At 59.5% G+C, this 15089-nt stretch overlaps 1 pseudogene; it reads right to left on the bottom strand.

The window, feature by feature from the left end:
- Positions 1 to 15089, bottom strand: part of LOC124974711 (probable RNA-binding protein 19) — a 61161-nt pseudogene that overhangs the window by 2912 nt on the left and 43160 nt on the right.

Genomic DNA, 15089 nt, shown 5'->3' with positions numbered 1-15089 from the left:
GCATGTCTGGAGGTCCCTAATGATTTCAGATTTCAATCATTCCTTGACAGAGTGCCAGCCCGTGTCTCTCTTCCTCAGCTGGTGCAGCCACCCTGTGTGCAAGGCAGTGGTGGGGGCCAGGCCTGTCGGGGGAGAGGAGAGCACTTCATGGGTTTTGTTCAGGAGGCAGAACTTTGAGGAAAGGCAAGCTGGGGGCAGTGGTGACTGGCGGGGAGAAGGGGCTCTGCATGGAGCCCTGAGGAGAGGTGGCTGAGCAGCCAGGGGAGGGGAGGTCAGCTGGGCTCTGAGCAGAGGAGAGGGGCTAGGGCTCAGGGCTTGGGGTTTGGGTTCCAGGCTAACCTGGGATCCAGCCTTGCTGAGCCTGGCTGCGTGACCTTGGGCAAGTTGCTTCACCTCTCTGACCTCTGTTTCTGCACTTATCAAGGACAATGAAATGTACAGTGCCCACCCCTCCACCTGGAGTGCTGGAGAACATGAGCCAGTGAAGCACTGTCACCAGAGGCCTGGCTGCTTGGGAGGCTGAGGCAGGAGGATGGCAAGACCATCTCAAAGGCCAAAGTGGCTGTGTGTGAGGGAAGCGCCCAGCCCACAGTGGGCACCCAGGATATCGCCCCTCACTCTGCCATTCCTGGACTCACAAGGGGAGGCCACTTCTCCCCCTCGGGGCCCCAGATGGATGCAGAGGTCATGATCACAGCCACCTTGAGGGTGGGAAGGGAGCTGGCCCTATCCTTGCATCCTCCTGCTTTCCTGGGATCACCTCTCTGGCTATCACCAGCATCAAGATGTGGCCAAATGGACAAGCCTGGCCTCAGGTGGGCCCTGGATAGGCACCCACACTAGTGACTGGGGGTCCAGAGGGGCGCTGCTGCACATGGCTGCACCCCTGCCCCTCCATGCCGGGTGCTTGCCAGGCAACGGGGACAGGAGGCCCTGAGAAGGGCCAGCTGTGAGCCCAGGCCCTGGGCAGGCTCCTCTGCAGCAGGCCCAGAGCCGGCTCAGCTTCAGCAGGCCAGGGGGACAGGGCAGGGCAGGCAGAGGTGAGATAGGGAGGGTGGCAGGGCGTGGAAGGCCAGGCTCCAGGCTAGGACTCAGTGGCCTGCCATCCTGGCCCTTGGGGGCCACCCCTGGGGAAACGGGCACAGGCACACAGGTGTGGGTGCCCTGGGGCCAGGTGCCTGTGCTGGCCTGACCCCCACAATTGTGGTGCTCAGCCTGGTTCCTCCCTGGTTCCAACCTGCTGCCCCCAGGCAGGAGCCTGGGTGCCTCCCTGCATCTGCCCATGGGCTGCTTGTGGCAGGACCGTGAACTCATCTGTTCAACGGGGACAGTGCCTGCTCTGCTGGCCTTGCGGGGCTCTGGATGGTCCCAGCAGGTATTTGGTACTGTGTACTCACCAAGTCCCAGGCTCATGCTGGGGCCAGGGCTGGGAGCTGAAGCACTGCCTGGGGCATGGGAGCCAGACTGAGGGGCAGCTGGGCCCTGCATCCCCAGGGTCCCATCTTCTCTGCCCTACCTGGACAGCTCGTAGGTGGACAGGACCAGCAGCAGTGCTCCCCACAGAGGACTCCAGGACACCGATGGAAGGCCCCGAGGCCAGGGCAGCTCCAGGAGGGGCTGAGCAAATGCTAAATGTACCCAAGCAGGACCAAGGTGACCTTCGAGGCCTCCCAGGAGCTACTCAGTGCCCAGCAAAGGACCCAGCTGCCCCAATTAGGGCCAAGGGAGCAGAACAGGACTAGGACCCAGGCACCTGCAGGTTCTGGGGTGGCAGGCTGGGGACTTTCTTGAAGAGATCCCTGAGCTGGTGACACCAGCGTTCCACTTTTCAGACAAGGAGGCTGTGACCTAGTCTGTGGGTACGTCATGTGACTGCAGGCGCTCCACATGGGGCCTTCTCCAGGTCCACAAAGCCAAAGCTCATGCTCAACCACCTTTGCTATGGTGGAGGACACCACCTGGCTCCCTCAGGAAGCAGGGACTCCACACAAAGGTGCAGGCCAGGTCTCCAGGCTGCACCCTGCACTGGGTAGACAGAGCCAGACACCACTGCTGCCCGCATCTGCTCTCAAGGGTGGGCAACAGGGGTCACCGTGGCCATGGGCACTGCCGTGACTGACCCAGGAGTGAGGGGCTCTGGTACCCCAAGTTCAGCCTGGCCTGGTGAACTTGCTCTGGACATCTGGGGAGCATGGGGTCTAGGACACTGGTCTCGCCACTGGGAGACCATGCTCAAGGGTGGGTGCAGGTTCTCCAGCCTGGATTACCCAGAGTGCATCCCAAGCCTGGGCTTCAGGCACAGGCTAAGCCTGGGGACCTTGGACTCAGTCTCATGTGCATCTGAACCAGCTGAAGAGGTGGGAAGCTTCCCGGGGTGGGAAGGAGGTGACCAGGAGAGCCAGGGCAGCACCCGCCTCTCCACTCAGGCCTCAGTATCTTTTAGGTCTCAGGGGCTCGGGCAGCATGGGTCGGCATCAGCTGTCTCTCTTTCCTTTGGACATGGGCCCTGGGTAGAAGAAGAGGCTGAGGGGGAAGAGATGGTACTATCTCCTCTGGGACCAGGTAGGGAGGCGATGGAGTCAGACAGTCCAGGGGCAACTATAGGGAGGACTGAGGACTGCGGCAAACAGGAGGTTCACACTTTCTATAGATGGGTAGCCCCTCCCCAGGCCGAGTGCCTCATGGGAAAGCGGGACCAGGGCGGCCAGATGCGCTTTCACAAAAGGGCAGAATCTTGATTTTCAGGCCAAATCTTCCAATAACAAAACACTGGTCATTAATTCAAAGTCATTTTGCTTTCCTATTTTGTGGGCAAGACACAGATCTGTGGGTGCCCTCAGCAGGGACCAGATGGTGGCCTCTGACCTCTCTCCTGTCCTCCACAAAGTCCAGCTAGCTTCCCGAGGTCATGCCAGTCCTAGAACCTCTGTTCTGTGGCTTTATGCCTTCTGGCCTGGCCAGCCCAAGGTTCAGAAACACAACCGCCCCCCTGCCCTCCAGCAGCCAAACCTCCTTCCACTGGTTTCCAGCACTCCCGTCCCCAGACTTCCAAACCCTTGTCCACTGCTGCTGGGCTCCTGCCCCTCCTGCAAGGCCCCACAACCTCCTGTCAGTTTAATTCCGTGATCTATGAGGAGGAACAGGAGAGACGCCCTCAAGTTTGGCTTCCCTGTTAGCCCTAGTAGGGATCCCTGGCCTCGCTGGCAATGGCTGAGTAAAGTGTTTGCAGAACGCAGAAAACACGAGTCAATAACAATTTAGCTGGACTGGGAGCAAGCACCTTGCTGCACGGACAGCCACTCCCGGGGGACGGGGCGCCTGTGCAGGATACTGCAGAAGCGCCCAGAAATATTTCCAAAACACCCCCAGAAATGCTCAGGGTGTAGGGGCATGAGGCTGTGTGACACCTGCTCCAGCTGGCCTCTGGGCCCCCGAGTCCCCAAGCCCCCTCCTGTCCCCATGGCCAGCCATCGATCCCCATGCCTCAGCCCACACAGTTTCCCTTGTGACCTTCCCAATCCTGCCTCCAGCAGCTGTGGTAACCCCAGGCATGGAGACAGGACCCATCTCCTCAGGACAGGCCCTTGGCCAAGTCTTCCTCTCAGGACCCTTCATGGTGGCCTAGGACAGTCCCCTTTGCCCTCTTCCTGCAGGGTTCTTCAGAAGGGCCACTGTACCAAGTCTAGGCCTGAAAGTGTGGAGCTCCAGGTGGCGGAGGAATCGTGAAAGAGGGATGCTCTGAAGTAAATTCTGACTTCACGTACTTGCTGGAAGTTTCCTGAATCTTAAAGCCTGATGACCATGTTTCCATGGTCCAGATCAAGCAGGCCTGTCTGCAAGGTTGGCAGACACCAGGATGAAGGCTCTTGGTCCCTGGTCTCTTGGAATGTGCTGTCCTGTGAAGACAGAGTTCTGGAAGAGGGTGTGTGAGCTGGGGCAGGTTGTGGATATCCCTACGCTGATGACTTCCCAGTGCACCTCTCAACCCCGACTTTGCCCGTGAGCTCCCAACTTAGCCATCTGCTTAAGACCAGGGGTGTCCAGCTAGATGTCTGGAGCCCAGCTGGCCCAGAAACCCACCCACACATCTCTCTTCCCAGCCTCCTGGATGGCTCATTGCATGACCCCACCATGCTGGGTGACTCGGAGCAAAGACCTGGGCCCCAGACTTGCTTTGTCTCTTGCCCTCCAGCAGCCAGCCTGGTGACACTACCTTTCCCAAAAATGCGCAGTCTACCTCTTCTCTCAAGCCTGGCCTCTTCTTTGGTTACTGTCCTTGCTTACCAGAGAAAGACATGGACCTCCTACCTCATTCCTGCTCCTCTATGCTGCCACCCCAAGAGAGAGCGAGGATAAGGTCTGAAAGAGGAAATCTGGTCCTGGGACTCACACCCCTTCTTAAACCTTCCGGGGGCTTCCCACTGCATCTTGAATAAAAGTCAGGCTCCCTGCCAGGCCAGATGAGCCTACAGCTATGGTGGACCCCTGCTGGTCGTGCAGTGTGTTCCTGGCCCCTTCCTACCCTAGACCTGTTCCCTAACTCCCATGGCCTGCTCTGAACATGGCTGTCTCAGGGCCTTTGCACCCGAGCTTCCTCCTGCTTGAATGCCTACCTCTGGCTGCCTGGTCCCTTCAAATCAGAGGAATCGTGACTCCCTGGGAAGCTTCCATAAGCACCATGGGGAAAAAGAGGGAAGGATGTCATCCTTTCTCATTTCCTGCACAGGACTTTGTCAATCTGGTAAGCATTTGTCTTTCCTGCTCTAGTGTCAACTATGTGGGATAGGCCTTCTCTTCAGTCCGGAGCCAACAGTGTCCAGACCATCAGGTGATCAGCCCATAGCTGCTGAATGCGTGAGTCAGAAGCAGAGCAAGGGCCCCTCTTCAGGGCACACTGAAGCCGAGCCCCGAGCTGGGCAGAGGAGGGGAGCTGCAGTTCGGAGGCCAGAATTACAGGTGGAAGAGGCTGGTCATCTGGGGGAAATCAGCCATCTGGGGCTTTTGGGTACACAAGTCCAGCCAGCCCACAAGACCAAGGGGCTGCCAACTTCCAGTGAGGGCCAGGCAGTGAGGACTTCAGGCTTCGTGGACCACAGGGTCTCTGCCACAACTGCTCCGCTGCCCCTGCAGTGTGAGATGCAGACCCATGGGTAGGGCTACGTTCCAATAAAACTTTATTTAGAACACCAGGCTGGGGGCCATGCTCTGCAGTAGCTTTCCTGATGGCCGGGAGCCCAGATTTGACAGAGCAGGTCATTTGGGATTTAGGGTATGAGGAAACAGGGTCATCTGTTCCACTGGGTCCAGAGTCAGGAGAACCCTCTGGGTCTCAGTTTGAACCTCTGTAAAATGGTAATAGCATCTCTCTAGGGAGTTGGGGGCTAAAATGAAATTGAATGTCTACACTTGAGAGAGAGAACCTAAGATTGCTGTGTGTCCCTCTGCATGCGGGAAGTCCCCGACACAGGCTCTCCCCATTTCCTTACTGTTTTCCTGGCTGGGTCTTCACTAAGTCACATGTGCACATGCTTGTGACCCCAGTGCTTTGAGAGGCTGAAGCAGGGCTGCATGTTTGAGACCAGCCCAGGCAACTAATGAGACCCTGTCTCAAGATAAAAGGGCTGGGGATGCAGCTTAGCGGTGGACAGAGCACCCTGGGTCCAATCCTCAGTACAAAAACAGTCACATGACCATCTCTTTTCAGATTAGTGGTGCTTCAAGGCACAGGAGGGAACATTTGGCTTCAGACCAAACAATTTCATTGCCAGCTGCATGGCTAAGGGGGCCCAGGCTGGGTGCCCCTGGCACAGAGGGGGCATCACTGGTGGTGCCAACACACATGGGTGCTGGTCTCAGTGACCCTGTGCTGGCTCAGTGCTTGCCTGTCCCTCCCACACAAGCACAGGAGCTGCGCCACATGCAGGACCCACAGGGCAGAGACAGGGCCTTGTCCCCAGAGGGAAGACTGGGACATTCAAGGGACAGAAGGCATGGGTGTGATGAGAGAATCAAGAGAAGGGGGCGTGGGAGGTCCCATCTCTGAGCAAACCTGCAGCCGAGTGGCGTGGGTGACGCACAGTGCTCCAGCAACCAGGCTGGCCCTGCCTCGGCTCTGTGCTGGAGGCCGGCAACCTGCCAGGATGCGGCCTGGTGCGTGGGGAAGCTCTGGCTGTCACAGACTGCTTGGCCCAGACTGCACAGGTGGAGTAGGTGCTGCCAGGCACTTGCCACATGGGTTCTGTCTGCACCCTGGCTCTGGAGGTGACAGGTACAGAGTCTAACCACAGCCCACCCAACCCCAGCTGGAATATGGCAACATGGGAAGCAGAGCCTTGCTCTGGCCAAATACAGCCCCTCTGCCTCCAAGCTTGGGAAGAAAAGGACACAGCCAGTGGTGACTTAGCTCTCTTCCTCCGCTCTGCTCACACTCCCACGCGCCAGGCCTGAGAACAGCACCTGATCCAGCGGTGCTGGAGCTGCAGATGATGAACCTGATGAGGGACCAGGAGCAGAGGAGGCTTGTTGGGGGACATCTGCCTGGCCCCAGGACAAGGCAGGAGGACTATGCAAAAACCTCAGCATCATGGTCAGCCACAGGAGGGACTGTCCTGGCCCCATGCTGGAGCCTGCTCTCCCAGGCAGGAGGGAGGGGATGTGTTCCCCAGCCAGATGACCCATCACTAAGCCAGCAGGTAGAATGGGAAGGAGGCTAGTATGTTCCTTTTGTCACCTGGCCCAGGAGTGCAGGCACCTGTGATGGTAGGGAGGTCTGCAGGCAGCCAGCGTCCCAGTACAGGGACAGGAGGGTGACTGCCCAGCTCAGGTCAGCTCTCCTGGGGACCCAGCTCCTCCTGCTTCCCAAGAAGCCCTGGAATCCAGAGGCCAAGCCCCCAGGCAGGTCCTACTGTGGAAGTGCTCGGCCATCTTCTGCTGCAGGGCCTGCAGGGTCACCTTGGAGTTCGCCCACTCCAGGAGCAGACTTCGGCCATACAAGTGGGTGCTGTGGCACAGGGTGTTGAAGGATCTCTGCATGGGGACGAGAGACAGAGCTGCGCATAAGCTGAAGGCACCCTGGCACCTGCTGTCCTCCCTGCCTGTGGCACTGGGCGCTGGGCTCCAGTAGGGCTGCAGCTTCAGGCCACCTACTATGAGTGAATCCATTTCCACAGAGGCTGTGTGTGCCCTGCAGTCAACACAGCCACTGCCGGGGCCGCGCCTGGCGCCTGGTCTGGCTCCATTCCCACGTTCCATCCTCTCTGCGCAGGGCGACCTCATTAGCAGGCTCCCGCCACCACCTGTCAGCATCAGTAGCTCCTGAGGAAGCCCAGCTCCTTCTGGTCACTGTGTGACACTGTGCAGTCCATGTCACTTGGTACCAGTCTCCTTCGTTGGCCCTGGTGGCTCTGTCCCTCACACTGGTCTTGAATTTATCCCCTTTGGTTTCTTCTGACTTCTGTGGGTCCCCTCTCTTCTGCTGCCATGTCCCTCCCTGGCTCTTCAAAACACACCTACAACAGGTCCAGATGACTGAACTGTGTTTCCCAAAGGAGAAACCCCGGAGCCACCCCAGTGCTCAGGGGACCATCTAGGAAGAGGCAGCTGCAGAGAAATCAGCCCAGGTAAGGGAAACTGGAGAAGGAGGGGGAGGAGGAGGAGGAGGAGGAGGAAGAGGAAGAGGAGACGACGATGACAATTATGGCCTGAGCCTGGGCCTCCAGGGACTCCTTGAGGTACAGAAGGTTCCAGGCCAGGCAGGAGTGTGCAGGCCCTCTGCTCCCACAGGCTGAGGTCTTCCAGCTGCTTCCTCCCACACTGACTCCACTGAGATCACGGCCACCTCCCAATTTTCCTAGACCAGCTTGAGGGTGTCCGGTGCCTCTGCCCAACAGCCTCGGGCATCTCTGGAGAGCTGTGTCCCTGGACCATGGGCCTCTCCAAACCCCGCTTCTGCTGCCTCCCCTCCCTGGATGGGAGCCCTTCATGCTGAGGATGCCGGATCTCCTGGCGGCCATGGACTGCAGGGACCTGGGCCCACTCAGAGGAGGAACTGCCTTCTCCCCTTGCTACCAAGGGAAGCCGAGTGGGCGAGGCCTGTGGCAGGTCAGTTCCCCACTCCTTTCCTTTTTGGAGGCTCCATGCTGTCTCCCTGGCACGGGCCCTTGATGCCAGCTTCGTGCACAGACTTGCTGGTGGCCAGGAGGCCTGCCCTTCTCGCACAGGCCATGGCCAGGTGCTCTCCCAGAGCCCAGCACACCTGGTCTCCCTCCCTGCAGCTGTGCCTGCCCTGCAGCACCTGCCAGTCTCCCCGGCCTGACCTCGACCCCTGCAGGGAAGGCACTGTGCTCAGTCCACACCCACAGCAGACCATGGCATCTCCTTTACTGAGTGTCTCCTTCACTGAGTGTCTCCAGACTGGGTGAGTGGTGAGGGTGGTCCTGGCTGGAGAGGGCAACCTGGCTGAGTGTCCTAAGGGGTCCCTTCCAGCCCTGCTCCTCATATACAGAGACAGCAAGGGCAGGCGGGAGCAGGTCTAAACTGGAGAATGAAGCCTGTGGACACCGACTGGACACATGCAGTCTTGGTCCAGCACTGCACCCAACGTGCAGGACTCTGGGACTTCGCAGGGTGGGGACAGTGACCCATGCTGCCAGGACCCAGAGGACGAACCCCAGCTGACTCTCTGGGGAAGACTAAGTTCCAGAGAGGAATGCTGAGGGTGCAGTCATAGGTGAAGAAGAGGCCCCAGAGGAGCCACCCTGCTCTTGGGAGCCACTTCCTGCTGTTTTCTGATGGCCAACGCTGGTCATTCCTGGCCAGCCCCATGTAGGAGGCGACTCCTGGGCCTGTGGCCAGGGCTCACTTACACTCTAGTTTCCACAGAGGCCAATTGGATGGGAGGCCCAGTGCGGGAGGTGGCCACTCCTTCCCTGCTCCACCTGTAGGACAAGAGCTCTGGCCCTTGCCTTTTCCTCCAAGTGTCCCTTTAACCTAAGCAATGTGACAGGTCCCCACTGTCACTGGTCCCTCTTGAGTCCCTCAGCCCTGCTTAGTCCTGCACACATCTCTGAAGTGCAGGTGTGTTCTGACCTTGACCCTGGGACCCCGACTCCATAGCACCTAAGCTCCTTTTGGGCAGCGCTCCTCGAGTCTGAGCTCTGCTCAGAAGCCATGCAGCTACCAGGGGCACTGAGCAGCTCCCACCTGGGCCCAGGGCCTCCCCACTGTCCAGATTTCTGGCAGCTGCCCAGGAATCCTGGCTTTCACTCTCCTCTGATGCAGCCACAGGCCACAGGTCTGGGGAGCCAGGGTCTCCCTGCCACCTTGTCCAAATTCCTGGGAGCTCTGCTCAGGTGGCATGGGGATGACGGTGCAGGTAGACTGGCCAGGCCTAGCGGCCATCTTGAGGAACAGAAGGCACCAGAAGGCGGCCAGCACCAGCACGCTGGGCCTGCCATTTCCACAGCCTCCCTGGAGACAAACCTCCTTCTCCCAGCAACAAAAGCTCATTGCTCGATCTTGGCAGGACTTATGTCTCCACAGGGCAGCAAAGGACTGCCTGGCTCCTGGTCAGAGCCAGGACAGACTCCTGTCTGCTGCCGCCCAGGGTGTCCTCTGGTCCCTCCTACTCCCTGGGGAATGGTCCCAGCAGTCAGAGTGCTGCATCTCCTACAGAACACGGGCCACACCGCCCTGCCCTGACCAGTTGCCCACACACCTGGAGTGAGCTGTCACTGAGCTGGCTAAGGATGACCAGCAGGCCCAGGGACAGGGCACTGAGCACAGCAAATGGGGGAACCACGCCGGCAGGGCTGCTGGGGCATGCAGAGGCCAGTGCCGTCACCTCTGAAGTGGGCATGATCGTCCCCCACTCTGAGTCCCATGAGGCTTCTCTTGGCAGCCCTGTCCACAGCTTCTGGCCTGCACTGTGATGGCGCAGTGGGGTCTGTGCATGACAGATTGTGGCTCTGGGGCCTTCTGAGAAAGGGACCCATGTGGCAGAGTGCACTTCCAAGGCAAGTACCCGCGGTCACTCTCAGCCTGTGGTGTGTGGAGCATGGAGATTGACACTTCTCCCTCCCTCCAATGCACAGCAGTCCTGCAGCTGAGGTCAGAGGCAGGGCCAGGGCTAGGGGCCAGTGGCACTTTGGTTGGTAGTAGGAACAGAGCTGGCTTGGCTGCTCTCTGGCTCCTTGACCTGACAGGGAACTTCTGTCTTCACTTCCACAACTTCAAAATGGGGACACCCTGGCCTCGCAGGTCACCAAAAGACCACGTAAGACAAGGGCTGCTCCTCCAGTCCCAGGCCCAGCATGTGGCGAGGTCCGGCTCCTGAAACCCATGGCTGCCACTGGAAGTGAGTCGCCAGAGTCCCAGCTCAGCTGGGATCTGCTCCTTCCCTCAGTGGCTCTCACCGATGGCCTGGTGAATCTGGAGGGAGGACACTGACCCCGAGGGCTCGCTCTGGGGGTGCACACATCTGGGGGTGGCTTGTCCTGGTTCTCGGCTCTCGGTCCACACATGTTGGCTGAGCCTGAGTCCCTGTCTCAAAGGGTCAGTTTAGGGTCCAGATGCATCTTCTCTTCCCTTCGTCTGTGCTGATGGACGCTTGGTAGACCCGCATATGGAAGCAGAAGGACCAAGTGCACATGCGTGCCTCACACGCTGTGGCAGAGTGAGCCGGGCCGGGTTCCTGATCTACTCCCAACTAACTTGCTGGAAGGCACAGAGCAAGGGATGACCGGGCCCCAGGCTGCACCCTCTCTGTGGTGCCATGGGCAGTGCTTCCCAGCATCGTTCCTCCTCATTCTCATGCTGGCCCCAGGGCAGAAGTGTCCCCTCATGGGGTTTCAGCTGGGTCCAGGAGTCACGGTCCCTCCTTCACATTCGCCCAGCAGGGAAGAGGTGGCTCTGGGTTGCAGCCACACCAATCCCACATGGCTCTGCTGGAGGAGCGGGGTGCAGACGGTACACCCACCACTGTGCCCCTACTGGGGTGGTGCTCCTCGCACAAGATGTGCCCAGCACAAGCACAGGAGCCTGGGGAGGCCCTGCATTCAGCTCCATGTGGGTCCTTGGCATGTGATACCCTGTCCCCTTCGCTCCTTATCCTCTGTCTCCTTTGATCCTCAGCCTTGGTCCTCTTCTATCCTCAGCCTCCATCCTCTTCTCTCTTCAGCCTCTGTCCTGTTTTCAGCCTCCATCCTCTTCACTCCTCAGCCTCTGTCCCCTTCACTCCTCAGCCTCCATCTCCTGCTTCCCTGCAGGATGTGGGGAAGGTTCTTTGAAAATGCTGCTGTCACACCTGGAGGGCTAGATAACACCAGTGCTGTCGGAGGGACTGATCCTCAGCCTTGGTCCTCTTCTATCCTCAGCCTCCATCCTCTTCTCTCTTCAGGCCCCCACAGACCCAGTCCAGCCCTCTGCCCTTGCATATGATCAAGCAGGCACATGCTGAGCACCAAGACAGGCAGACGGGATGGCTCCCTGTGTACCACGTGGCTCTGTGCCTGGCACCCCACAAGCAGGGAGCCTGCCCATCTGAGCGGCTCTGCCTGGCCCAACTCTGCCCACTGCAGGCTGGTCAGTGGACCCTGCAGTGACCAGAGGCCTGGAGAAGCCCTGTGGTGTCCCCTGGACGGAGGCGGCTCAGGGCTCACATCCCCGTGGCTCCCTGTGCCCACCCCAGATCGGTGGGATGGCAAGGAACATGCAGGGAGCCGTGAGGTGCAGCGACTGGAGCCATGTGGTCCTCCGCAGCAGAGGCGTTCTGCTGCTGCCAGCTGCCATCCCAGCTCCCCAGAGTGTTTCTTTAAGCCAACACATTGCTCTGCTAATTGGAGAACATTCCATGTGAAAACAGATCTTTTAAAACAACAGCAGAAGTGGCAAATAAAAACAGCTGCAGTCACAGAAGTACAAATGCACGGCCGGGGAAGGAGAATCAAAGGCGCCTTTCATGGGAAAAACCCATATTCTGGTTCCTGGGCACAGCCCACCTGTGCCTCACGGCCCTGCCCTCCCTGTACCCTCCTTTACTCCTCCAGGACCCGCCTGGACTGGGCAAGAGGAGGTAGGGCAGCTTCCCAGGGGCAACCACTCAGCCAGTGGGGACAGGTGTACCTGGCTGGTCTCCTGGGCCAGCCTCAGGCTTGGCAAGGGGAGGCAGGGAGGCCAAGCCTTTGCAGGAGGAGGAAGATCACTGCTCCTCAGGGGCTGGAGAGGCTGTTCCAGAGATGCTCCAAGGGACAGCCTCAGCCTTCCTCCCAGATGCCCCTGAGGCATCAGGGCCAGATGGGAACCAAGGGTGTGCTGGGAGGAGGGGCAGAAAGAGAGGGCACTGGGTTAGGGGACCCAGCAGACAAGACAGAGGTACCAGGATGTCCCCAGCTGAGGAGCACTGGCTGTGCGACCCTGACCAGGACAAGGCCTCTGAGCCTCCTTCCTCCAGCTGTCAAGGGCCTCCTGCCTGCTGCACCGGAGTCCTGTCAGGGTCAGAGCGTGACGCCTGCAGTGCACAGGGCTGTCCTGCTGAGTGGGATTCTGGAAGTCTGACAGGTCCACTGATCAGAGGTACTGTTCTCAGAGAATGCAGGGGCATGAGTGGCTGACAGATGGCTGTGGACAGATGTGCCCAGCACAAGTCCAGGAGCCTGGGGAGGCCCTGCATTCAGCTCCATGTGGGTCCTTGGCATGTGATACCCTGTCCCCTTCACTCCTCAGCCTCTGTCTCCTTCGATTCTTAACCTTGGTCCTCTTCTATCCTCAGCCTCCATCCTCTTCTCTCTTCAGCCTCTCTCCTGTTTTCAGCCTCCATCCCCTTCGCTCCTCAGCCTCTGTCTCCTGCTTCCCTGCAGGACGTGGGGAAGGTTCTTTGAAAACGCTGCTGTCACACCTGGAGGGCTGGATAACACCAGCGCTGTCAGAGGGACTGACGTTTACTGTGGGGACATCAGGAGCTCATAAAACATCCTGGATTGGGAGAAGACGCCAGCTCATTCGCCCGGCTTCCTGAGAGCAGGGCTCTTGCCACCATGCCTGGGACGAGAGTTGATGACTGGACCCGCCCTCAGTGTGCAGGGCATCTCTGCGGCAGGCCGGGCTGCGCTGCCCGTGGGTTCACAGGCTCCACCGTGGCCGGCTGAGTCAGCGCAGGAATCGGGGAGAGGGAGCACCTCTGCAGATGCCCCAGGGGTCCTGGGTGCAGCAGACTGGTGGTGATGATGTGTGCGTGTGGGGACTGTGTCCTCTGTTGAGGTGGCGCTCACGGTGCCTCTGCTGTCCCCAACTGCCTGGTTACTCTGAGCTCAGTCCCTGCAGCCTCCACAGGACCCCAGATGCCAGGTGAGACCTGGGTCTCTGGGGAGGGGACAGAGGACTCAGAGTCTCTTGTTCAGAGGCTACGGAGGCGGCACATGCTCGGGGCCACCTTGGTGACTGGTGTGGTGGGGACATCTCAGGCTTCACCTGGGGCAGGTGCTTGGGGTGCACTGACTGCCAGAGCCTGGCCATCCCAAGTGCTCAATGGCCACAGCTCCTGCCGCCTGCCCCTTTTCCCTGCTCTTGGTCCCCTCCCCTGCCTGAGGATTGCTTGGAACAGGCCTCTTGGCACAACAAGCGGCAGGTGCTGCTCCTCATGGCAGCACTAAGCAGAGGGCACCAAAGCCTTGCAAGACCCGGGAGGGTCCTGGGTCAGGGCCCACGAGGCCTGTGGGGTTGCTGACCCTGGGTGTTCTCACTGCAACATGGCGCGGGGCTCATACCTGGACACACATACCTCGTCTGACCCTCCAGACCCAAGTGCTGTGTCCCGGGGTGGCCCAACTCTGGGGTGGCAGGAGGGCACCTTGCTGCTGGCCCCTCCCTGCCACTTTCCCCTCATGGCCAACAGGAGGCTGCCCAGGGCTGGCCATTCCTGGGACACCACTGTACCCTGGTCTCAGGTGACCCTGCCAGGAAACTGACCACCGCCCACAGGGGAGCTGAGGTCCCACGGCAGGGGACGCAGTGCGGGGATGCCACCTCCCGCAGACTGGTTTTGTGGTCTGTGTGCTAACAGCTAGTGCTGGCCATGGCCCATGGGGGTTGTGCTGTGACCCCAAGCTGTACCCTGGGATCGAAGCAGCTGACCCTCACTGGACCCCTTGGGATGCCAGGGGCAGTTTCAAGAAGCACCTGCCCTCTGAAGGACTCCTCCAGGGTGCAGGGCGGGGCCACCTGCTGCCAGAAAGGGGAAATGCAGCTCGCAGTCAGAGCTGGGGGGGGTGCCCACAGGGAAGTCCTGTAGTCCCCTGCCTGCTGGAGCTTTGGGCCTGAGAGTGCAGTGACCGAGGACACAGAGGGATGCCTGCTGGTGGCAGGAGAGGACCCAGTACCCACAGCAAGGCAAACTTTCTGTACCCCAGCTCAAAGCAGAGGCCTAACCTCAAATAGCTTCAGGGCTGGATCTGGCTCAGCAGTGTGAGGCCCTGGACTCTGTCCCCAGCACCCCAAAATCCAAGCAACCCAGTAAGCACATTCCAGCTGGAGGAGCCCAGCAGAAGGGCGGCACACACACAAGCACGGAGGGTCACCTGGGCTGCTCACACGTATAACCAGCACAAGCCAGACCTACCAGGGCACAAAGGCAATGGGGAAGCCCTGCCCCCACGGGCTGCTCCCAGACCTCCCCTCTCCTCTCTGAGAGCTTTACTGCACAGCGTTTCCCACGCTGCCTGCCCAGGTCCACCTGGACTGCAGAGTTCTCTCTCTGGTGTGCAGAGGCCTGGGAAACCTGGCACCATCCCATCCTGCAGACACAACACCCAGCGGTGTTCCTCCAAGGCTGCTGTATGAATTAGCAGGTCATGGGGTGCTTCAGGAAATAGGGAAAATGCGGCCTAGGAAATGAAAGAAAGGCAAAGAAATCCTCAGACCACTATGATGGGTGAGGCCGGGAGGCTCTCCAACCCCCAAAAGGTTCTGGAGAGATGCCTGGAGTTGACCTGTATTTCAGAGCATCAGAAAAGTAGAGACGGGTTGGGCTGTAATTAGTTGTAAGTACATAGAAAGTGAAGGGATATGAGGACAGCTGTGAACGCCGGGAACCCTGG

This window comes from Sciurus carolinensis, unplaced genomic scaffold (assembly GCF_902686445.1).
Source record: "Sciurus carolinensis unplaced genomic scaffold, mSciCar1.2, whole genome shotgun sequence".
In the NCBI taxonomy this organism is placed as follows: Eukaryota; Metazoa; Chordata; class Mammalia; order Rodentia; family Sciuridae; genus Sciurus; species Sciurus carolinensis.
This window is presented reverse-complemented; position numbering and strand designations above follow the sequence as displayed.